The sequence below is a fragment of the Pteropus medius genome, unplaced genomic scaffold, assembly GCF_902729225.1.
Source record: "Pteropus medius unplaced genomic scaffold, Ma_sr-lr_union100, whole genome shotgun sequence".
NCBI lineage: Eukaryota > Metazoa > Chordata > Mammalia > Chiroptera > Pteropodidae > Pteropus > Pteropus medius.
In genome coordinates this window covers 24,122,202-24,141,117 of record NW_024349801.1, presented here as the reverse complement: position 1 = coordinate 24,141,117, position 18,916 = coordinate 24,122,202, and positions in this window count along the sequence as shown.

The window sequence follows — 18,916 nt, the reverse complement described above, 5'->3', positions numbered from 1 at the left end:
CCTTCTGAGGGGTGAGGTGACATTATTCTACATACCATACCTGTACTTCCTCTAATTTACCTTTTAGCGCAGAATAGTTATACTTGGCTAAATCCTCCAAAGCCTCACTTCTACTCCTTTCACTTCTACCCGTCATAAGAATTTCACAAGAATAGTATTCCACCACGAAGGCGGCTGTGCAATAGTCACTTGTATTTTGTATATGTGACTTTCATAGTTTTAATTATTTGCTAAAAAAAACAAACGAACTGGGAAGTCCATTGCGTTTTGCATAATAATCTTTCTGAGACACACATTTTAATCACAAGCATTGGAAATAAGAGTCTTAATGAGAGTGTGAACTTAGTTCACTCTATATTCAATGTCTACTTTTAGTATGGCTCTTTCAAACATTTATTGCAATGTTATATGGCAAAAATTATATTCTGTAGTATAGCCATGTTTGCAGCATTTCAGAAAATCTATTATTCATGAATATCAAAATGTAGTGAATAATATAATGCAACTAAATGACACAGTAATAACAAATACCAATATATACTCATTAATCTTTATGATATATAAGTCACATGTGATCTTTTCATTTATTATCACAGCAACCCTGCTAGAAAAGTTTTACAGACAGGAAACAGATTCGGAGACCATCTGTAGTTTACTGAATGTCAAATACCTAGTAAAGGGTGGAGCTGGAATTTGAAACAATTCGAAACAACAATCAAGTTCTTTCCACTACTCCAAATATCCAAATGTATTTATGTGGTTTCCTTTTGTTAATTTTTTCATGTAAAAATTACTGCAGCTTCCAGGTGGCAGAAGCTCTCAGCTCAGCAGATTGGGTCCTAATTAAGGCCTATTGTGTGTTGACACTCTTCCTCTGGAGACCCAGATAAAGGCCTCAGATAACTGTGAAACATGCTCATACATGGGGCAAGTGTATGGGTTGCTGAAGGATGATGTTTTTTTTTTTTTTTTTGCAACAAATGGTATTCACATTTTTGCAAAAATTATTTTAAAGACAGCAAGATGAAAGGAGAACAGAATATAGGAGATAGTTTGAATTTTAGTTGAGCATCATTTTAGAGTTAGGAGGAAAGCATTATGAAAAAAAAAACAAAAAAAAACAAAAAAAGAAACATCTTTACAGTATAAAATGCAGAGTGGTTACCTGAGTAGGAAGGTAAGCTCAATTGGGGTCAAAGAATTGTAGAATCTAATTAGCAATGACATCTCTGCGGCCCTAAAAATGACTGGTGAAGACAAAACTATGCAAGCTTGATGGAGTACCTACACTAACTACGGCAATGTCTGACATTTCACCCTTTCCATGAAAGCCAAGAAACAAATTAACAAGTTCACAGACGAAGTTTTCCAAAATTATCCATTTTCTAGCTAGTTGCCCAATCAGTTATTAAAATACGATTTTCAAAACGTTAAAAAACATAACTAACATGTAAGTATAAAATGAGCACCTGTCAAAGAGTTTACTGGAAAAAAAAAAAAAACACCAGCAAGAAACTAGTTCCAAAAACTTAGGAGGAGACTGGGATTTATAGGCAATTTAACAAAGAACTCGAAGGATACGACTGCAGTGTTGGACAATTGTAGTGTTAATGTTCAACAGGGCAGTAAACTGTTAATTTGGAGTTCTTTTTTCTACCAGTAAAAAATTATTTTCACTTCTGTTGGACAAAAATGCTTAAGTTAACCTCTCCTCTAGAGCAGTGGTGCCCAACCTTTTGGGCAGCAGGGAGCGGATTCGGGCGAGACAATTTTTCCACAACAGTGGGGTGGGCAGGGATGGTTTCAGGATGATTCAAGCACATTACATTTACTGTGTACTTTATTTCTATTATTATTACATTGTAATATATAATGAAATAATTATACAACTCACCATAATGCAGAATCAGTGGGGGCCCTGAACTTGTTTTCTTGCAACTAGATGGTCTCGTCTGGGGGTAAGGGGAGACAGTGACACCCGAAGTGTGTAGCTTACGTCCAGTCTATTCCATAATCTCATTTGGGTTCCTGTCACTGCAGAAAACCCTGCTTCACAAAGGTAGGATGTTGGAAATGGAAGCAGGCTTTTCAGTGCTTCTGTGGCAATCTCAGGTATTCTGCCTTGACTTTAATTTGGAACATATGGAGATTTGAAGTTGTCTCACACATACTTTTAAGGCCACCATCATTTGCGATCTCAAACAGCTGATCCTCTTCTAGCACGGATGAAGTCAATTCACTTGGCTTATTCACAAATGAGTCACAAATCCATTCCTTCCTAGTACAGGAGTCCTTTGTGGTTGGGAAGTAATGCTCAAACTCTTTTGAAAGTTGAGATAAGTGACCATGTACGATCTGGGAGAGAGAAGGCCTTGGCTCAGTCTCTTTCAAAATCTCTGCTAACGTTTAAAACGCCCAAAATCCCTATGTTCACTCGTTGCCCCCATAATTCTAATTTGACTTTGAATGCAGCCACTTTATCTGCCAAGTTGAACACAGTTGTTCTCCCCTGAAGTAACAGATTGAGTTGGTTAAGCAGGTTGAATATGTCACACAAGTAAGAAAGTTTTGCGACTCATTCTGTATCACTGAAATGTGCTGCCAGTGGCAACTGTTTTTCTAAAAGAAATTTCTGTAGTGGCTCTCATAACTCAAAAACTCTGGCCAGTGATCTGCCTTTAGAACGCTATCTCACTTCTGTGTATAAGAGAAGACATGTGTGCTCTGCATCCATCTCCTCACAGAGCTGCACAAACAGATGTGAGTTAAGGGCATATACTTTAATTTGGCCGATGATTTTAATCACATCCTATAAAACGCTGGTAAGTTCAGGTGACATTCTTTGGCTAGCCAGCATCTCTCTATGGATGACACAGTACGTAAACTCACATTCAGAAGTAACCTCTTTGATCCGAGTAGTGAAACCAGAAAGCCATGTCATGGCAGATGCTCCGTCCGTGCATACACTAACACAAAATGAACAGTTCAGTTTTCTTGATATGCAATCATTCAAAGACTTGAATAGTTCTGCAGCTGTGGTGTTGGTTGGCAACAAAAGTACTCATAACATATCCTCATGCACATACTCCTGAAAAACATATCACACAAAAACAAGCATGGTTGCCTTGTTATCAACATCAGTAGACTCGTCCACCTGGATTGTGGACCACAGTGACTCATTAATCCTCTCTAATCATTGTCACTCAATATCCTCTGCTATTTCACCAATTCATCTAGTTATGGGGATAGCCAAAAGAGGAACACGTGCCACCTTTTGAACTGCAGCCTCTTCTAAAAGTTCACGACAAATGTCTTTAGCAGCAGGCAGGATCATCTCTTCACCAATAGTAAAGGGCTTCTTAGCTTTAGCAATTTGGGTAGGGTTGCTGAAGGATGATGCTCTTAGTGCAGAAACATTCGATAAAGTGGTGGCCTTCAATAATTGCTTCTGTTCTTTGTGTTCATGTTTTTTTCTTTCCAAAAATTCCAAAGGCTTGTCTTTTAACGCAGGGTGCTTTGTCTCCACGTGGCAAAGCAGTTTGGAGGGTTCCATGGCTTGACTGGATAGCTAGTCACTGCATATTATACAAAGCACGCTTGGAGAATGTGAATCACCTGTTGCAATGAACCCATAATTGAAGTAGGGCTCTCAGTATTTTCTTTTAAATGCAGCTTTCTTTGTTGGCAGTCTGAGAGTCTTCTGCTGTCTCGTCCTTGGGTCTTTCTTCCTTTTCAAAGAAACTCTCTAGTGACATTTGTTTTTTACTCATTTTGGCTAGGGTTAGCTTGTGGGCTTACTAAATCTGTGACTGAGACAAGTGCGCAGTGTGGGAAAGATGTGCGGATGGAAGTGCTAAATAAAATAACGGGCAGGCCAGGAGCGGACTAAATTAAGTGTCAGATTGACCTAAAGCCTGCCAGATGCAGCTGTACAACTGAAGTACATCAACTCACTTGCCACTATAAAGCCTGCCACCAGACGCAGCTTAATTGTCACTTGCCACTCACTGATAGGGTTTTGAGACGAGCCTGCAAGCAATTGATTTATTATGGTCTCTGAGCAGTCAAACCTCTCTGCTAATGTTAATCTATACTTGCAGCTGTGCCCCGGCACTAGCATCACTGCCTCAGCTCCACCTCAGATCATCAGACATTAGATTCTCATAGAAGTGCACAACCTAGATCCCTCGCATGCGCAGTTCACAATAGGGTTCACGCTCCTATGAGACTCTAATGCCTGATGATCTTTTTAGATTTTAACACTGCTTTATCTTTAATCCTGTTCTAGATATTTGAATCAGAATGTGACAATGTTAGGCAAGGACTACCATTAAATACAATGTTAGCTGTTCACCTCTCACTTATTTGGTACCATTTCTCAATAGCACTACATCTTCTCTAATTTCTCCATACTGAGTACAGAGAAAAGATTATAAACTTTGTGAACTTTGGTGATGGTAATAATAATGAAGACACAGGTCACCCATCCTTCATCTAAAACTCTCAAAGATAAATGGGCTTCCAAATTCAGAATTTTAAAATTTGTAGACAGCTGATATGGCATATATTACTGAACAATCCCAGCAATGTCTGGGGCATCATCCCACAATCAAACACTTTAACATTTCTACACCTAAGCTGATGGAATTACACATCAAATGGGGATAAAAATTCTATAAATAGCCTCACATCATTTCAGTTCAGGCTTTGCTACCAAATGAGTTTGTGCCAAATTTATGAAAAAAGATTTTGGTTTTTAGATATCGGAATTTTAAATTAGAGGTTATGGATCTAGAATAATAATAACACAATGGCAACAACAATATCTTATATTTAAGAGAATTTACTATGGGGCAGGCCCTGTAGTATATTACATGTGATTAGATCATTTCAACTTCTCACACCTTACCAGGTACTTTTATTATCATCCCTATTACACTGATGAGGTTTGAAGAGTCAGGCACTAGCTCAAGGTCATATAAGATTTAGACCTAGGGAATCTCATCCACAGGCCAGGCTTTGAAGTAGGATTACATACCAAAATCTAACAACTCTAGCTTCCATTTAACACTTTTCTTTTCGGTCTGCCTTTCCATAAGTCTACCAATGGTGGGTTAAGAACGTTATGTTAGTAAGTGAAGGGCAGCATATTATGTTCCTTCTGCATTGCGTAGATATTTTCAGCCAAATATGACTTAAGTCAGTCTACTCAGGTTCACAGGCTTCCTTTGCCAGGTTATTTAACTTATCTTAAAGCTTCTCATCAAGAATTCCATAAGCACAAAGAGGATACTCAGTAAGGATATAGAGAAAAGCTGATAGTCAATATTTCAGCTGTTTCCAAATACATTGCTGTTGATACAGACTTAGGGAGAGTTATAATTCACATGACACTTTCATGAAATGCTTCACCAATGATTTTATTTAAAAAATTTATGTGAAAAATGTCGGATGAAGAACTGACCCAAAGACAATTCAATTGGGAATAATAGCGTGGCTAAAATATGAACCTTCCCCTTATAGAACATTTATAAACAGCCTTCTCAAAGGTGCTATTTTGGGAATTAAAAATATATTTGTCTGTCACTGTGCTTATAATTTTCAAGTGCTTTTCAAATCAGTTAAGAAATGTTTTGTATTTTCACTAAGCACGCATCAGCATTACTTCTATGACTACAGAGCTATCAGGCAATTCACCTCCATGATCCATTTTAGTCCTTGCTTTTAGGACTATGAAGTAGTCTTTACATTTAGATTTGTGAAGTAGGTTACAAATACATGGTATATGTTTTCCATCCCTTTACTTTCAACCCATTTCATCTTTTATATCTAACATATCTCCTCTAGACAGTATATAGTTGTATATTGCTTTTTAATCTAGTCTAACAAACTACATTTTGATTAGACTGTTTAATCCATTCACATTTGATTAGACTGTTTAATCCATTCACATTTTTAAAATAGCCTTATTGAGATATAATTCATATACAAATTGTTTGCCTTTTTAAAGTGTTCAATTCAGTGGTTTTTAGTATATTTACAAGGTTGTACAGCAGTCAATACTATCTAATTCTAGAACATTTTCATCACCATAAAAGGAAACCCATACCCTTACCCCTAGACCATGGCAACAATCAATCTACCTTCTCTTTATACAGAGTTTCTTGTTCTGAATATTTCACATACATGGAATCACACACTGTATGGTGCTTTGCGTCTGGCTTCTTTCATTTAACATGTATTTTCAAGTTTCATCCATCCTGTAGCATGTGTAAGTACTTTATTCTTTTTATGGACAAATAATATTCCATTGCATGGAGGATCCACATTTTGTTTACCATTTATTAGTTTATTGACATTCAGGTTTTTTCTACTTATTGGCTATAAAACATAAGAATGTTATAAACATGTGTGTGCAAGTTTTTATATGTGAAAATAGGTATTCAATTCTATCGGGTATGAGATTGCTTGGTCATATGGCAACTCCATCTTTAGCATTTTGAGGAACTGCCAAACTGTTTACAAAAACGAATACAATACCATTTCACATTCTCATCAGCAATGTATGAATGGATTCTTCCACACTCTCCCCAACACTTATTATTATCCATCTTTTATATTGTAACTATTGTAGGGAGTATGAAATGGTATCTCATGATTTGGTTTGCATTTCCATGAAGACTAATGATATTGTACTTCTTTTCATGTGCTTAGTTTATCTTCATAGAAATGTCTACTCGAATCCTTTTCCTAGTTACTAATTAAGTTTTATGTCTTTTTATTGTTGAGTGGTAAGAGTTCTTTAAACCTGGATGTGAGTCCTTTATCACATATAAAATTTGCAAATATTTTCCCATTCTGAGTTGTCTTTTTTTATTTTCTTAATGGTGTTCTTAATAAAGTTTTTTTTTAAAAATTAATTCCAATTTACTTTTTAATATATTGAATGAGCCTTTGGTGTCATATCTCAGAAATCAATCCATAATCTAAGGCCACAAAGATTTATTCCTAAAATGTCTTTGAAGAGTTTTATAGTTTAAGCTCTCAAATTTAGTTCTCTAAAGTGCTTTGAGTTAAATATTATATATGGTTTGTGGTAGTGGTCCAACTTAATTCTTTTTTGGGTATCTATTTTTCTTGGCACCTTTATCGAAAACACTATTCTTTCCTCCACTGAACTGTCTGGGTACCTTCATGAAAACCAAATGGCCATAATGTAAGAGTTTATTTATGGATTTTCATTTCTAATTCTAATGATCTATATTTATATCTGTAAGCCAATTCCACATTATCTTGATTATTGTAGCTTTTTAGTAAGTTTTGAATTTGAGAAATGTTAGCCCTCCAGCTTCGCTCTTCTTTTCCAAGATCGTTTTGACTATTCTTGGTCTCTTGAACTTACATATGAATTTAGGACCCATTTGCAAAATATGGCAGTTAGCATTATTATAAGGGATTATGATAACTCTCTAGATCAATTTGGGGAGTACCACCACCCTAAGATATTTCATCTTCTAACCATGAACATGGCTTATTGTTCCAATTACTTAGTTCTTGTTTAATTTCTTTCAACGATGTTTTATAATTTTCAGTATGAAGTCTTGCAGTAATTTGTAAATTTATTCCTAAATATTTGTATTTTTGACAATATTGTAAATGGAATTGCTTTCTTAATATTATTTTTGATTATTCGAAAATGCCAGTTTTTGCTTTATGTATTTGGGGCTTTGTTGCCAGGTGCGTATATGTATAATTGTTATACTCATTTAATAGTTTCACCATATTACTACTATAATTTCTTCTTTTTCTCTAGTGAAAATTTTTGTTTTACAGTCTATTTTGTCTTATATTAGGATAGTCACTTCATCTCTCTTTGGGTATACTTTTTTCTTCCTTTTTATTTCAACCTACTTTTATATTTGAATCTAAAGTATTTATCTTGTATATAGCAGACAATTTAATCATAGGTTTTTATTTACTACATTCTTCTAATCTCTTGATCAGAGGATTTAGTTCATATACAGTAACATAATTACTAATAAGATAAGATTAGCATGTGTCATTTTGCTATTTGTTTTCGGCATGCCTTATGTCTTTCTTGATTTACAATTCCTCCATTACTGCCATCCTTTGTCAAAGAGATATGTTCTAATGCACTATTTTATTTCTCTTGTTTCTTTTACTATATGTTTTTGAGCTATTTTCTTATCGATTGCCCTGCACATTATAACTATCTTTCCTTCAAACAATTCAATTTAATTTCAGTGGTATAAAAAAATTTTGCTCCAGTTGCTCTGTTCTCTCACCCCTCCTCTGTTACATTTCACATACATATTTACGCTTTATAAGCCTACTTTACTAATTTTTTTTTTCCGGCTATTACATAGAGCAGTTGTCTTTTAAGTAAGATAGAAGAAACAAATTACAATAATTGCATGTATACTTTTTCATATTTACTTATGTTTTACCTTTACCATTGCTCTTTATTCCTTCCTGTGGGTTAAAATTTGTGTTGATTGTCTTTCATTTCAGTCAGAAGGACTCTATTATTTCTTGTAGGAAAGGTCTGCTAGTGACAAATTATCTCTTGCTTTGGCTTTCGTTTATCTGGGAATGTCTTAATTTCAACTTTGTTTTTGATAAGTAGTTTTGCTAGATATGCAGTTCTTAGCTGACAGTCTTTTTATTTCATCACTTTAAATATGTCATCATACTGACTTCTGTTTTCTATGATTTCTGATGAGAAGGCAGCTGCTAATTTTATTGAGAAATACTGGTATAGAGTTAGTCAATTGTTCCTTGCTGCTTTTAAGATTCTATTTTTGGCCTTGGCTTTAATAGTTGACTATGATGCATCTAGGTGTCTATCTCTGAGTTTATTGTACTTTGGAGTCTGCTGAACTCCTTGAATATGCATATTAATACTTTCAATCAAATTTGTGATGTTTTTAACCATTATGTTTTCAAATATTTTTTCTATCCCTTTCTCTTTGTCTTCTTCATTTGGAACTTCCTTTATGTATATGTAGTTGTATTTAATGGTTTCTCAAATGTCTCTGAAGATGTGTTCACTTTTCTTTTACTTTTTCTCTTTGTTCTTTATATTGGGTAATCTCAACAGACCTGTCTTCAAGCTCACTGATGCTTTTTCCTGCCATTTCAAATTTCTGTTGACCCATTCTAATAAATTTTTCTTTTCCAATATAGTACTTTTCAACTCCAGAATTTCTATTTAGTTTGTTTGTATATTCTTTTGTCTATTGATATTATTTGGTCAGACATCATTCTCATATTTTCCTTTAAATTTTTATGCATGCTTTAAAAAAATTCTTTGAACTTATTTATAATAGCTGGTTTTTAGTCACTGTCTGCCAAGTCCAAAATGTGAACCTTCTCAAAAGAAGTTTCTGTTGCCTGATATTTTCTTGTACCATTGGTCATGTATTCCTGATATTTCTTTTTCATGACTCAAAATTATGTTTAAAAACTAGACTCTTTCTTTTGCTACTTTTATATTAATATAATCCACACCCTCCTAAGGCTTATTGTTAGTGCCTCTTTGTTTATATATTTAGTGACTTGCCTTAACTAGTCAATAAAGTCTATTTCTCCCACAATGTACATTCAGAGGTCACATGTGCCTTTTACTCATTTTCCTCCAATGGTAAAATCTTGCAAAATTATATTATAATATTACAACCAGGATATTGACATGGATAATACAGGCAAGATATAGAACATTCCTCTCACCACAAGAGCTCATGTTGCTCTGCTTGCCACATCCATTTCTTCCTCATGTCCACCCCCTCCTTAGTGCCTTACAGTCACTAATCTGTTCATTTCTAAAACTGTTCAAAAATGTTATAAAACTGGAATCATATAGTGAATAACTTTTTGATATTGGCTTTTTGTTTTTCACTTAACACAATTCCCTGGAGAATCATTCAAGTTGTTGCATGTAACAGTAGTTTGTTCTTTGTTATTGCTGAGAAGTATTCCACAACATAGATGTACCATAGTTTGTTTAACCAATCACTTGTTTAAGAACATCTGGGCCTATTCTAATTTTTGGTTCTTACAAGTAAAGTTGCTATACTCACTCATTATCAGTTTTGTAGGAACTTAAGTTTCATAACTCTGGGGTAAATGTCCAGGAGTATAATTGTTGGATCATATGGTAATTGCAACTTTAATTATATGAGAAACTGTCTGTTTTTCAGAGTAGTTATGCCATTTTACATTCCTACCAGCAATGCATGAATCATACATTTTCTCCATATCTTTGCCAGGGTTTGGTTGTCACTATTGTTTATTTTATTCATTCTGATATGTGGTAGTATTTCTTTGCATTCTTGATCTCCATTTCCCTTATAGCTAACAATGTTGAACATCTTTTCGTGTATGTGTGCTTACTTGCTATCTGTATGTTCTTATCAATAAAATGTCTATTTACTCCTTTTGGCTATTTTCCAATTAGATTACTAGTTTTATTCCTGTTGGGTTATAAGAGTTCCTTATATACTCTAGATGTATAGTTTGCAAATACGTTCTCCCACTTTGTAGCTGGTCTTGTTTTCCTCTTCGAGTAGTTTCAAAAAGCATACATTTTTCATTTTGATGTGGTTCTAGTCATTATTTTTTTTTTTTAGTCTATGCATTGCAGTTTCAGTATCAAGTGTAAAATATGTTTGTCTAGACTAGATCTGAAAATATTCTCCCATGTCTTTCTTTCTAAAAGTTTTATAGTTTTACACTTAAGTCTATAGTCCATTTTTAGTTAGTATTGGTTAAGATGTTAGGTTTAGTTGATGTCCATTTTGTTCGGTGGAAGGGAGGGAGATATTCATGTTCAAAGTTCCAGCATCATTTGTTGAAAAGTCTATCCTTGCTCCATTGAACTGTTTTTATCACCTCTGTCAAAAATCATTTGGGTTTATTTCTATATATATCTGGGTTCTTTGTTCAGTTCTGTTTATCTATGTGTCTATCTCTCTACCGATAACACATTCTTATAGCTATATCATGAGTTTTTAATATAAAGAAATGTAGTTCTCCCCACTTTATTCTTCATTGTAAAGATTGTTTTAGCAGTTCTAAAGCTTGTGACTTTTTATATAAATTTTAGAATAAGGTCGTCTATGTCTAACAAAAAAATTGCAGGTATTTTTGTAGGAATCATAATATATTTATAGGTCAAGTCAGGAAAATACCTTTACTATCTTCTCTTTCTCTTACTTAAATTGAATAATTTCTATTTATTTATCTTCAATTCAATGACTATTTTTTCTTCTGCCATCTTCAATCTGCTATGAGTCCCTCTGGTAAATTTTTCATTTCAGTTATTGTAGTCCTACACTCCAGAATTTCCATTTGTTCTTTTTTTTTTATATCTGTATACTTACTGAGATTTTCTTTCAGTCAATTCATTGTTGTCATACTTTCTTTTACTCCTCAAAACATGATTTCTCTTAGTTTTGAACATTTTTATATTAGCTTTGTGGAAGTATTTGTCTTTCAAATGCAACATCTGGACATACTCAGAGACATTTTTGTTTTTTTCTCCTCATAAGGTAGGTCACATTCCTGATTTTTTGCTGGTCTCATATTTTTTGTTTGAAATTGGAAATTTTAGATAACATATTGTCACAATTATAGATTTTGATTTTCCCCCTGAAGATTGTTGTTATTGCTCTTTCTTATTTGTTTGTTTGTTTGTTTAACTGCTCGTCTGGAATAAATCTGTGAAATCTATCTACTCTCTGCTCTATGATCTCTGCTGTCTCTGCAACTTTTAAATTTGTTTTTGTTTTTAAGCTTGACTTCCTAAGAGGTTTTTCTCATGTCTGTGACATTTAATGTTTAGTTAATAATTGAGCAGAAGTTCCCAAACACCTTGAGCCAGAAAGGCTTGTGTCTTCTGCTGAGAGATCTGTCTTTGGGTAAGGAAGTAAATTTAAACTTCAAGCTCTTTTGACATGTTCTCTGGGTTTTATATGAAACTAGGCCTTTTTGAGTCTCTTACGCACATGTATTCAATTTAGGCACTCTCAGTTCTTGGCTGTGCACATATGTCCCAAATAAACCCATAACCTCCAGCTAATAGATCTGACCCACTGGCGCTTCCAGACTCATCTGACACTGAGAGGACACTTCTATTAATGGTGCCACAATGCATGGACATTGCTCACTGCTACAAATCAAGAGAGTCTCTTTGATGGCAGTAGAGATCTGTCACTACTTATCACCTTTCCTGCCCTGGTTGAACCCCTGCACCAATCAAGTTAAGGGGAGGAGAGCGGTTTTGGCCATAACATCAGATACTCACTCTTGTCTACTGAAACAGCAGTTTTTAAAGCTTAAATATTTATCAGATTTTTGATTACTTTAACTGATTTTCAGAGCACTGAAATAGTTGCTTTTCCCAGGTTTATAGTTGCTTTGTGGAGAAAGAATTTGCTGATCTTCTCATTTGGCCATAACTCAAGATTTGGTGTTAAGTTTTGTTAGGCTGAATCAGGGCTCTGTATATTTAGTCTAGAGCTAATTTAGTCCCACTACTAATACAATGCCTTTTTAAAAAAGATATACTTATTGTACTATAAAATGTACTCCTTTAAAGTGTATGATTTAGTGTGTGTGTTTTTTTTTTAATATATTTACAAGTTTATGCAACCATCACCACTATCTAATTCCCCCAAATTTTCATCACCCTCAAGAGAAACTCCATGTCTCATACTGTGGAGTAGTAACTCCACATTTCTCCTTCCTCCTGGAAACCATTTATTCTCTATATAAAAAGATTTGACTGTTCTGGACATTTTATACAAATGAAATCATACAATATGTGGCCTTTTATGTCTGCCTTCTTTCACATAGCATATTTTCAAGGTTCATCATGTTGTAGCATATATCAAAATTCATTCCTTTTTAAGGCTGAATAAAATTCTATCATATGTATATAGCACGTTTATTCATTCATTCACCAGTTGATAGTCATTTGGGTTGTTTATACTTTTCGACTATTATGAATAATGCTGTTATGAACATTTGTGCACATGTTTTTGAATGAACTTATGTTATCAGATTTCTTGGATATATACCTAGAAATGGAAATGATGAGTCATGAAATACTATTCTGAAAACTCCATCCAATGTCACATATTTTATGAGGCAGTTCCATTCTGTCTGCTGGGAACATGAACTATTCTTCATCTGTATGGGCTCTAAATATTGTTTGAACCCTCCTTGCCTTTCAGTGCTTCATTTCAAGGTCTTTGGGTAATTTCTTCCCATGTACTCACAAATCTCTATATTCAGACAGCAGATCTCCAATGCTGTCTCTGTGTTCCTTTCCTCATGTACTTGAACAACTTTGTCTGACTTCTGATCTCTTTCATTTCTACTCAGTGAGGATGCTAAGTTTGAAATCCTCTGCTCTGTACTTCCTCCAGGGATCTGAATTCAAACTATAAAATGGGGCAAATACAGGGTTTACACTGTTTATTTGTGCTTCTTCTCTTAGAAATCATAGTCCCCTACTGTCTACTGCCAAAGCCTGAAAACTATTTTTCTCTATGTTCTTTTACTGACTTTCTGATTTTTGAGGAGGAAAGATAAATCTAATTCCTATTATAACACTGTGGTTCATCATAAAAATATTAAAACTTTATTTAGATTAGCCTCTTCATATTAGTCTCAGTTACCACTGAAAAAATCAAAGAAGATTCCTATATTATGATTTTATAGAACAATAAATTATTTGATTGTGGCATAGCATAGGTTTCACTATTTATTCTGAACCAAAACATCTTTCATATCTTCCTTGAAATGCCACATTTTCTTTGCCTGATGTCTTTTAAAAGGCTGATACCAACATGTATATTTGATAAGCTGGGCTTCACTTTAAAGGAATTGTAGCAGAAGTATAACTAAAAACTGAAAAATGGTTCACATCAGTGGCCTTTCCGATATAAATATATTTACTATATATATCATTTCTATATATATCAAAGAGAGAGTGATTATTTAAAATGATGAAAAGTCCTTGTAAATTGTTTCTCCTCCACTTCTGTTTAAAACCTACCACTTAATCCTGACGGTCCTCTTCTTCCAAGGTGATATATCAGAAGTGGGACCTTAATTCTCATTAACCTATTTACTTTTAAGACACAATCAAGAGAATCTCTATGGCTTTATATTTCTTCAAGAAATAATGCTTTAACTCACAATATAAATTAAAACACACTCCAGTAGCTCAGTCTTACCAGTCTAAGGTCACTCTTGTAGACTTATCAATGTTCAGAAACCACCTTGACACTGGTTCTCCTGCTCTCCTTTCTTAAGGTCGAATAATGAGCCCACCATAGAAAATTCCCCATAAAAGATATGAAAACAATGATAAACATTGTGGTGAAATGAAAAAAAAAATTTGGCTTGGAAATAAAAGAGGTAAATTTGAGTTACACTTTGAGTTATAGCATGTTTGTTCTTTCTGACCTACAGTTTCCTCATACATAAAATGGAAAATAAATATTATATCAAATTATGGTAAAGACTAAACAAAATTTTGAAAAGTGAAACCTTTGGCTAGATTATTAATAAATAGTGTATATATTTAATCACATTACTCTGTAGAAACAGCATGAATTTGAGAGCCAGGAAGTTTCTCATTATAATTTTAGTTCTACCACTTCCCAGCTGTGGGAAGGACGTGAACTTGGAAGGACGTGAACTTCCTTCCAAGCCTACCTCCTTAAGTGAAAAACAGGGATCATTATAAGTGATATGGGGAGTGAAAAATGATGATATGTAATTTGATTATCACAGAAACAGGGAAGGATGAGGTACTCAATAAATAGTAGTTGTCATGACAATTGTCAGCACCTGGGAGAGGTACAGCACACCCCCCCCCGCCCCCTTCAACAGAACATGTGTTGTGGTTTTTGGTTCACTGAACCTGGTCACAGCTCCGATAAGCCTTACTTCAGGAGCTCTCAGAATGGCATGCATTAACAGACTAAGTGAGAAGTGATTATGTTGGCAGGGGTCTTTACACACATATGATACCACTTCACAGGACATTACACTCCATCTGCTTCTTTCACATCACTGTAATCCACAGTGACATAGTGTGACTCATAGAACAACACAGTTCTGGTTAAGATGGAACTTGATAACAGACAACTTGATAATTATTTTCTTACCTCTAGAACCCCATATAAATGATCAAGGGATTGAACGAAAACGAAGAAATAATTATGACCCCCAAAATATACCCCTGAAAACACAGCTCAGCAAAATATTGGCAGAACCCCACTGATAAGGCCTCATTTCCAAGGCCTGAAAAGCTTAGAAGCATAAATCATCACTTGGAACCACTTTGACAGTTGGGATTTGTATTTTTTGAGAATATCTATTTATCTGGGAGGTTACCGATTTTGAAGATTCACTGACCCGAGAAAAAAGCTGTCATCTTCCTGAGATAATGGGGATTTCCTTGGCGTATGGGCACCACATGCCAGAAACAAATCCAGACACAGTCATAGAGTGAACCAGTTCAGAATATACACCATCCAGAGAGATGTTGACCAATAGCTAGCTCTGGCATAGTGGTATCTTCCAATGAAGAAAAGTAAAACTCTGCAACCGAAACAACCCAAAAGATGATATCCAAACTACTTATCAAATTTTTAAGCTGTTGCACCCTAATCTGCTTACATAAATTTGCATAAAAAAACATATACTTTAATACTTGAGAATAAATTCTAATAATAAGAAGTGGACCAGTATTGACCTCAGCTCTACCTCCCAGGGTCCCAGCTGAACAAATCCCATAAATGATTAGTGTCTATCTTAGAAAATAAGGGGCTTTCTCCTTAAATTTCTATTTTGACTCTTCTACTTGGGCCAGGAATTAATCTAGATATAGTAGGATGTATTAAGAATTGCACAGAATCCATATGGGCCCACAAAGAGGAAGTCTAGGGCAATTCTATTGTCTGTTACAAGCCCAATCAGTGAGGCTGACCTGAATGCCTTCCATGGCCAAAGAAAGCACAAACTTCTCTGTTCTCTGGAGGGAGACAAGGTACTGCCTGGTTCCTTCACAGGAAGTAAAATCTCACGGGTATATGTGATCCCCTTAGAAAGAAAGTATTGTTTATAACTACCCAATCCAAGTGGTTCCCACATCAGTGGAGGAATGTACAGGTTGACAATGCCTCCAATGTGGCCTCCCAACTGGCTGGTAGGCCTTAGGGTTACCAAATAGGTTCCAATAATTGAGTCCAGTTCTTATTTTTAGAGGGACCACCTGAGGATAGTCACTCCACTCAGTCCTGTTAGTTCTTCCCAACAGGGAAGTGACATTTGTTTGCCTTACAGAATGATTACACCTGAGGGTAGGCAAGTCATCTGGAGGTGTGTGGGTAGCAAAGAAACTGGGGTCATCCCTGATAGTTCCAAGAAACTTTTCAGTAAGATTAAGGGAAATGGTCATCAAATCATGGTCAGATCCATTTGGTGGGCAACAGTAGGTCCAGCAATCAGTTATATTTAAGGCATTTGCTACAATTTGAGAGAGCCTCGCTAGGGCAATTTCCTTGGGTAGGAAGGCTTTAAGACAGTTCTGCAAGACAAAGATTATTAATGTGTCTCCTTCCTCCATATTTCCAGCAGTCCCCAGACCACCCGTGCCCCAATCCTTCTCATGGTGCTGGGTGATTTCCTCCAACACCAAAAATGCGATTCAGGTAACAATATCTTCACTTTTTTCTGCAATCACTCCCTACTTGCACCTTTTGTTCAGAAGGGTCACTAAGAATGAAAAGAGGGATATAACAAAACAAATTCTTAAAAGGCACTAAATATGAATCTGTGTTAATTAAAAAGAAAATATAGATTTGATGACATTGGAAAGTACTGACAACATAAGATTAGTGAAAAAAAAAAAGATCTAGGATGTGGTTCTATAGTGTGGCAGTTAGCACATCTGCTTTACACACAGAAGGTCCTGGGTTCAAGCTCCAGTGGAACCACAGTCCATGGTCTATGGCCATGCCACCCAGGACAAGCCTGATGTCTAATCTTGGAAGCTAAGCAGGGTCAGGCCTGGTTAATACTTGGATGAGAGACCACCTAGGAAGACCATGTGCTGCAGGCATTAAAAAAAAAAGATCCAAATGGTTTATTTAATTTACTCTTAATTTAAAAAAATCATAACCAAAAGACTGGAAAATATAATAAAATTCAACGATTGATTAACGAGCTAATTTTATTTTGTAGCTTTGAAGTTCTGTATTTTTATTCTTTTAATGGGAGTTACATACGCTATATGTGTATTTCCCTCAAGAGGGAAAACCAATAAATGCTATTCTAAAAATTCAAATAAAACCGGTGGAAAGTCCTATAACTTTCCACAAATAATATGAAAAGAAATCTATTTTAATTCTTTTTCCAGTTGCTCTTATCTTTAATTTTAATACAGCTTTTTCTTCTTTCCTTTTCTTAAATTCCTCTAAAATTTTTATCATGTCCCCTAATAAGTATATGCCAAGATAAGATCACACCTGAAAGAGATTAACTGAAGGAAACACCTATGAAGGATGATGAGGCGAGGGAAAGGGTAGGCAGGAGATGCAGGTTTGATACCTGCGAATGGAGAGGACAGGAAGGAGTACCCACTGGGAAGAGTTTCTGGCTGCAGCACAGTTCTAAGGATGTTACAGTTGATGAGGTGTATCAAGTCAATGTTGCCCATTAGAGGAGGCCCCCCTCTTGTAGGAATGGTCACCACTGGTTCCCTGCCTCCTGGGCTCATTGAATGGAAATATCAAAGGAAAAGGCTGGCTCTTGTGAAAACTCAGAGGTGAACGAGGGAGGGGCGCTGGTCACCTCTACTCCCTTCAGCAAGATTCTGGGCAGCACATTCTCAAGGCCTCCACAATTTTGCTATGAGACTAGTGTTTATATCACTTTCAAAGATGTTCAGAAAAATTTCTTCACACTGAAAGTTCTTTTGAACTGTCTCTGTTACCTGCACCCTGTGAGCTGCTGTAAAATTAGCAGAGAAGAACAAACTTTAGGACATTTCTTTCATCTATGAATTTGGCAATGGAAATGCACGTTGGAGTGAGACAGACATTAGGCTGATCCCAGTTTTGCCACTTATGTGCTGTATGATGTTCAACAATTCACGTGAACTCTCATCTTCTTCAAGAAAAATCCTTTCTAGAGAAATATGGTAGAAACTTTCAAGCACAATTTCTCAAGGACAGGAGACTTCTGTAGAAACCTCCACATGTGCAGCTGTGCTTACGTTATGTGAGCCTGCACAACTGGCCATATCTGAAAGCACATGGGGTAGATATGTGATTTACATTGTGCCAATTGAGATCTTTCTTCCAGAAATTTGGGATTAGGTGACACAGTCAGTGTCTAATGACACTTGAATTTGGAAGAAAAATTTATAACCAACACTGTCACTGTAGTATGGTCAATTTTCATCATGTGCATATCAAACCCATGCACAGAAAAAGAGCAGAACCTGAATACAAAAGGTAAAACCAAGCGATGATTAGGAAGGGATACAGAGAGACATACAGATTAAGAATAACTGCCATGCATGGTGCCTGATTTTCCCATTTCCAGTTATCAGTCCTGGTGTGACTTTTCCATGGGGTCCAGGGCATACTTCCTTGTTCTTACAATAAATTCCCTTTTATACATAAGTTAGTTTAAATGGATTTCTGTTGCTTTTAACTGAAAGAGCTTTTAATCAAATAGACAAAAGTCTTGATTAATAGATGCTTTTCAGAGTAAATGCATTTCCTTTAACCTTAGATTTCCTTGAGTTCAGCTATTTTTCTGAAACTCGTTTTTCCTTTTTTCTTCAACTTTCATTTAGCTGGCTCTGGCC